Source organism: Phoenix dactylifera, unplaced genomic scaffold (assembly GCF_009389715.1).
Source record: "Phoenix dactylifera cultivar Barhee BC4 unplaced genomic scaffold, palm_55x_up_171113_PBpolish2nd_filt_p 000159F, whole genome shotgun sequence".
NCBI lineage: Eukaryota > Viridiplantae > Streptophyta > Magnoliopsida > Arecales > Arecaceae > Phoenix > Phoenix dactylifera.
In genome coordinates, this window is record NW_024067703.1 from 693,189 (window position 1) to 700,615 (window position 7,427).

Here is a 7,427-nt window from a genome sequence, read left to right on the forward strand (position 1 = left end):
TCTCATTCTTTCTCGAAAGTTTTTCTTATTGTTCACATCGATCACAAAATTTACAATAGTCATGCGCATCTTGAAAAAATGTGGACCAATAAAATCAGCACTGCAAAACTTTTGCAGCAGTTTTCTTCCCACTAAAATGACCACCACAAGCATAGTCATAACAAAAGAAAAGGACATTCCTTTGATCGTGTTCAGGGATGCATCGTCTGATGATTTGATCAGGACAGTATTTGAACAAGCATAGTTCATCCCAAAAATACCATTTTACACGAGCTAGGAAGCGGAATTTCTCTTGCTTGGTCCATGAACTGGGCATTCGTTCAGTAACTAGATAGTTGACTACATCAGCATACCATGAAACATTGGTATGGGAAATCATCATTAATTGTTCATCAAGGAAGGTCTCGGACACAGGCATGGATTCTTTAGATGATTCAACAATTAATCTGGACAAGTGGTCAGCTACAACATTTTCAGATCCCTTTTTATCTCGTATTTCAAGATCAAATTTCTGGAGCAATAGGATCCAACGAATGAGTTTTGCCTTGGCATCCTTCTTTGTGAGAAGGTACTTAAGGGTGGCATGATCAGAGTAAATAAGGACCTTGGATCCTATTAGATAGGGACGAAATTTGTCAAGAGCAAAGACAACAGCCAACAACTCTTTTTTAGTGGTAGAATAGTTGAGTTGGGCGTCATTCAGAGTTCTGCTCGCATAATGAATCACATGGGGAAGCTTCCCCACTCGCTGACCTAGGACGGCACCTGTTGCATAATCAGATGCATCACACATGATTTCAAATGGCAGATTCCAATCAGGGGACCTTATAATGGGTGCTGAGGTTAGTTCAGACTTCAGTCTTTCGAAAGCAGTTATAAAAATTGGCAAAAAATTAAAAATAGCATCTTTCGCCAATAGATCGCATAAGGGTTTCGACAATTTACTGAAATTCTTGATAAAGTGGCGGTAAAAATCCGTATGCCCTAAAAAGGATCTGACTTCTCTAACAGTTTTGGAAGGTGGTAACTTAGCAATTAATTCTACTTTGGCTTTATCCACCTCAATTTTTCTTTGTGACACAATATGTCCCAATACAATACCTGATTGAACCATAAAATGACATTTTTTCCAGTTGAGAACTAAATTTTTCTCTTTACATCGTTCTACAACAAGGGTTAAGTGATGCAGACATTCATTAAAATTAGATCCGAATACAGAAAAGTCATCCATAAAAACTTCTAAAAATTTCTCCACCATGTCGGAGAAAATGCTCATCATACACCGTTGGAATGTAGCCGGTGCATTGCATAACCCAAAAGGCATGCGACGATAAGCAAAAGTGCCATAAGGATAGGAGAATGTGGTTTTCTCTGGATCCTCACGTGCAATTGGAACTTGGTTATATCCAGAATAACCATCAAGGAAACATTAATGAGAGTGGCCAGCTGGACGTTCTAACATTTGGTCAATGAAGGGTAGTGGGAAGTGGTATTTCCTAGTCATGGCGTTCAGCTTTCTGTAGTCGATGCATACTCGCCATCCAATTTGGATTCGAGTTGGGACTAACTCATTGTGGTCATTCTTAATTACAGTGATTCCAGATTTCTTTGGTACGACTTGAACTGGGCTCACCCATTGGCTATCAGAAATAGGATATATAATCCCTACATCTAAGAGTTTAATGATTTCAGCTCGAACCACATCCTTCATAACTGGGTTAAGTCGCCTTTGTGGTTCTCTAGAGATTTTTGCATCCTCTTCTAGATGAATTTTATGTTTGACCACAGAAGGGCTAATCCCCTTGATATCAGCTATAGACCAGCCGATCGCTTCTTGATTTTTCTGAAGGATATTTAACAACTTTTCTTCCTGTTCTTTAGTTAAATTTGATGCAATAATAACAGGTAAGGTGTTATTGTCCCCGAGAAATGCATATTTTAAGTTTTCAGGCAGATCTTTAAGTTCAAGCTGGGGAGGTTTGACACTTGAAGGTACTAGCTGGGATTCAGGTATAGGTAATGATTCAAATTTAGTAGCCCATCTGCTAGTATCCATTACAGGAATGGAATCTAACAATGCATTAAGCTCCTGATTCGACTCTCCTTTCTCACAATCTTGACTAAATTGGGCCAAACATCTTTCTAGTGGATCAGAATAACTTGATTCCTTGAAGGACTTGCTGATTATGTTTTCAATCATGTGAATTTCTTCTAAATCATCCATCTCAGATGGTTGATTACTACTGTGAAAGACATTGAGTTGGACTGTCAAGTTTTCAAATGCTAAGGTCATTATCCCATTTCGGCAACTGATCACAGCATTTGAAGTGGCCAAAAATGGCCTGCCAAGGATTACCGGGATGTGACTACCTGAATTTTTCACTGGTTCAGTTTCGAGGACTACAAAATCCACAGGGTAGTAAAACTCATTCACCTTTACAATTACATCCTCAATAATTCCCTTAGGATACTTCATAGTCCTATCTGCTAATGACAAAGTAATGTTTGTGGGCCTTAATTCCCCCAAACCTAGTTCGGTGTAGACAGAATAGGGTAACAGGTTTACACTTGCTCCTAAGTCTAATAGAGCTCTTTAGTAGATCGTTTCTCCTATTTTTATTTCAATGGTAGGGCAACCAGGATCTTTGTATTTTGGGGCAATCTGTTGTTGAATGAGAGATGAAGCTTGTGCAGCCATAACAGCTTGCCTAGGAATGCTGGTTTTTCTTTTGACCGTGGTGAGGTCTTTCAAGAATTTTGTATAGGTGAAAATTTATCGTATGGCATCGAGGAAAGGTATATTTATTTGAACATTTTTAAAGACTTCCATTATTGCATCAAAGTTAGATTGTTTCTTATAGTCCTGAAGTCTACTGGGAAAGGGAACCTTAGGTTTGTATGTTTCTATGGGTTCTTCCTTTTTTTCTGGTTTGTTCTGTTCTTGACCTCTCTTTTGAATAGGGTTCTTATTGAGTTTATATTTATTTTCTTTTACGTGTTCAGAAAGTTGGACTTTATTGTCCACTTGCTTTCCAGACCTTAAAGTGGTAATTGCTTGGACTTCATGGGTCGGATTTTCATTAGAATCGATTTGATACTGACCTCTCTGACCTTGTTGTCTACTAGGGTTAGGCACTGGTTGACTAGGTAGTTCACCTTTCTTCCTATCTCCTAGAGAGTTTGCTATTTGGCTCAGACTAACTTCAAGTTTTGCAATTGTTTGCGCATTGAATTGGTTATCTGGGTTTGGGTCATGTTGGTTTGTTGTTGCTGTTGGATAAAATCTTGTTGTTGTTTCATCATATTAGCCATCATGGTTTCTAAAGGTGAAGATTGTTGTGGGATAGGGGTATTGTAAGGAGGTACAGATGGAACCAAAGGTTGGTTCATTTGTGATGGACCTATCTTGGAGAAGTTCCTCTGAAAACCTGGGGGACCACCTTGATGCTGAATAGGTTCATTTTGCTTGTATGAGAAATTTGGATGGAACCTATTATCAGGGTGGTAGACTAGGCTGAATGAATTGGGAGTGGGCTTTTTGAAGGCACTATATGAATTTAGAGCATTTGCTTGCTCGGCCTTTTGGTGGGCAGATTAGGGCAGCACTCCACTAGATATTCCAGACTGTTACACAAGACACATAAACTATGTGACTCGTGATCCACTTTCATGATGGGATTTAACTCTTTATATGAACTCGAGCTAGTGGAAACAGTGAAAGCATCAAACTTTTTACTTAAGTTGTTCATTCTAGTCACCAGATTGGACATGACATTTTTGAGATCTGGGTCTGCTTTCATTTCATAATTACCTGGTTTTTTAGATCCGAATTCGTCTCTATTTACTTCCTCACCATAGCTACTCCAATTTTGGGCGTTCTCGGCTAAGTCAATAAGAAATTCATAGGCTTGATCCGGGGTTTGGTTCATGAACCTACCCTTGTGCATGGACTCGATCATGTTTCTATGTGCCGGAAGTAGTCCTTTATAAAAGAAGTGGACCAGATCAGCCTTATCAAGCCCATGGTGTGGGCATTTGACCAATAAGTCAAAGTTCATATGGAGTTTTTTTTATAATTGGACGAATTAAAACTCGGTTTAAAATATGGTAAGCAGTATTTGTGGCTTTAGCCCAAAAGTACTTTGGAAGATTTGACTCACATAACATAGTGCGAGCCATTTCTACCAAAGTCCTTTTTTTTTCTTTCAACAATCCCATTTTGTTGAGGCGTTCTAGGAGCTGAGAATTGATAAGAAATACCATTATCATTACAGAATTTTTCAAAGTGTTGGTTTTCAAATTTGATTCCATGATCACTACGAATTTAAACTAAAGTAAGATTTTTCTCAGTTATAACATTCTTGTAATATTTCAAAAAGGCTGAAAATGCTTAATTTGTATGTGCAAGAAATGAAACCCATGTATATCTGGAGGAGTCATCCATAATTACTAAACCATACTTTTTTCATCCTAGACGTATAGTTCTAGTAGGTCCAAATAAATCTATGTGGATGAGTTCAAAGGGCCTCGTGGTTGAAACTACGTTCTTTGATTTAAAAGATGACCTTGTTTGTTTTCCTAATTGACATGGACCATAGATTTTAGCCTTTCCAAAAACTAACTTTGGCAAGTCCTTAATTAAATCCCTTTTGATTAGTTTTGAAATTAAGTTTATACTAGCATGTCCTAATCTTCGATGCCATTGCCAACTTGTTTCATTTATCTTGTTTTCACTAGTAATTAGACATACCCCATTTTTCTTAGCTAAATCATCAAGGTCTACCATGTATATATATTCATGCCTATATCCTATAAGTACGATGCTGTTGTCTTTAGGATTAGTTGTTGCCCAAGGTGACAACCCAAGAGGGGGGGGGGGGGGGGGTGAATTGGGTTTTCTAAAAAATATGTTCCCTAATTTTTACTTTGAATTGAATGCAGCGGAATGATAAGATGTTATTTTCTTAAGCTCTAGGCAATTACAAGTAAAGCAGTGAAAAATTAAGCTAGAGCAATTATACTATGGCTTTAGGGTGCAATTGATCTAAAATTAACTTATAGTTGTATGATCAATTTCAATCTATGTGTATGGTAAGAATGGAGTGGAAGCTAAGCAAATTCTAAACAATCACTTATAACTCTATAGAGAACAAAGCTAAAGATATTCCACAATCAAGTATGAATGTAAGGCATGAAATACAAGAGATAAGGCATCACAAACACAAAAATGTATAGTGGTTCGGTGCACCCCAGCACCTACATCCACTCCCCAAGATCTCTTAGAAATTTTACTATAATCCTCCAGATTACAGCCGGTTGTTTTACAAGCTCACAACCCAACTTGTTGTTTTGCGAGATCACATCGAACTCGGTCGGTTTTCACAGGCTCACCGACTAGAACCAACCGATTGTTTTCACGGGCTCACAATCCAACCCAGTTGATTTTTCCCGGTTCACCAACCACAACCTTACACCGTTGGTTTTTCCTTTGGCTCACCAACAAACCTTAACCCCTTGATTCAATCCCTTGATTGAATCAAGTTACAAGATATTAGACTAAGAATTTAAAGCAAATACAAGCTTTTTAAATAAGCAAATATAGCAAATATAAACAAGTAGAGTAAAGAGAAGAAGCCCTCAAACAAATTTGTAGATGAAGGAACTCGGCTTCTTCTTTACTTGACCCTCTTCTGATTTGGCATGAGGTAGACGATCACTGAGGCAGCACACAGTTGGAGAGGAAGCTTTGGGATTCACTTGGATGCTCTTCTTCTCTCTATTTTGCTTTGAATGGCCCTTTTGTGCTTTTGGGAGGTTTTTCTTGAAATCTCTTTAAAATCTCTTCCCTAAGTGTTCTCTCCTACTTCCATCATTTCTGTCCTAGCTCTCCCCTTGATTTTATAGCTTTGGATGGCGTGGGAACAAAGATCTAGCCATTAGAGACAAAAATAGAGCCGTTGGAGTTGAGAAAAAAACTAGCCGTTATGCCTCCCAGCATGTTAGAGTCGACTCGGCTAAAGTAGGAGTCGACTCGAGCACTGTAGCACTGAAAATCAACTCTCTGTTTTTTGTCTGTTTGTAGTCCTGGAGTCGACCTGCAGTCTCGAAGTCGATCTCGGAGTCGACTCGAGCACTGTAGCACTGAAAATCAACTCTCTATTTTTTTTTGTCTGTTCTCAGTCGGAGTCGACTCGTAAAGTTCCGGAGTCGACTCGAGCACTGTTCCTTGAAACCCTAGAGTGCCAGAGTCGACTCTGAACTTCCAGGAGTCGACTCGAGGACTATTCTTTTGAATCTTTCTTTGAATTTGCTCCTCCAACTTGAATCCTTTGAACTTAAAACTTGGACCAATAAAGTGTAGCTTTCTTCCAACTTTTCTTGAGAGCTTTTGAGGCCTTCTTGTATTTTTCCAACTTGCTATGTTCCTTACAAAACAAATTATCTTTCTTCTTGCAACACAAACATTAGTATTTATACTTCAAGATTTTGTGATCATCAAAATCAATCTTTAAATCAATCTTTGGGTCATCAGTCTCCCCCTTTTTGATGATGACAAAACTTGGAGTATATGCAATATAAAATATATTGTGTTCTAGAAGTAATGCATAGCTAAGTTGTTTGAAGTAGAAAATATATATCTTTAAAATATACTTCATGATAATGCTTTAGATTTAATCTGTTGACCTCCTAATGGATTTTGATGAATACAAAACACTAGAGTATAATTCCATTTATCTTAACAATTTATTTGAGAATTTCAGATGATTAATTAATAATATTGTTAAGAAATGTCTAGGCAAGTTTTCATAATTTTTAAGGATTTATTGAAGAATTTTTTAGTTGAAGAAAATAGATCAGGGACAGCCGAGACGTCTCCGGGTTGTCTCAGAGACGTCTCTGGCACAAACAGGAAGAACTGGCACGTCTGGAGACGTCCCCGGCACCTGGCGAGGCGTCTTGCAGGGTCGAAGTCGACTCTCTCAGAGGCGGAGTCGACTCTCTCAGAGGCGGCAGAAAGGCCGATTTCAAGGGATGCGCGCGAGTCGTCTCCACAGGACGCGGAGTCGTCCCCGCGAGTAAAAAGCAGACTTCTGGAGTCATCCCCGAGGTAGCGGAGTCGACTCTCTCAGGATATTCCAGAGGATGTCTTTTTTGATGATAAGGCAGCGGAGACGTCCCCTGAAAAAGCGGAGTCGACTCTCTCAGAGAATTCCAGAGGACTTGTTTTTCGAAGATAAAACAGCGGAGTCGTCCCCGAGGCAGCGGAGTCATCCCCATGCAAAAAGTGCAAACATCCCGAGACGTCCCCGTAAAGTGCCGAGGCGACCCTCTCAGAAAAACAGAAAAACAAGCATTCAAACGGTTCATCATCAGAGTCGTCCCCGTAAAGCGCCGAGTCGACCCCAAACAACGTCAAAAGAAAAATC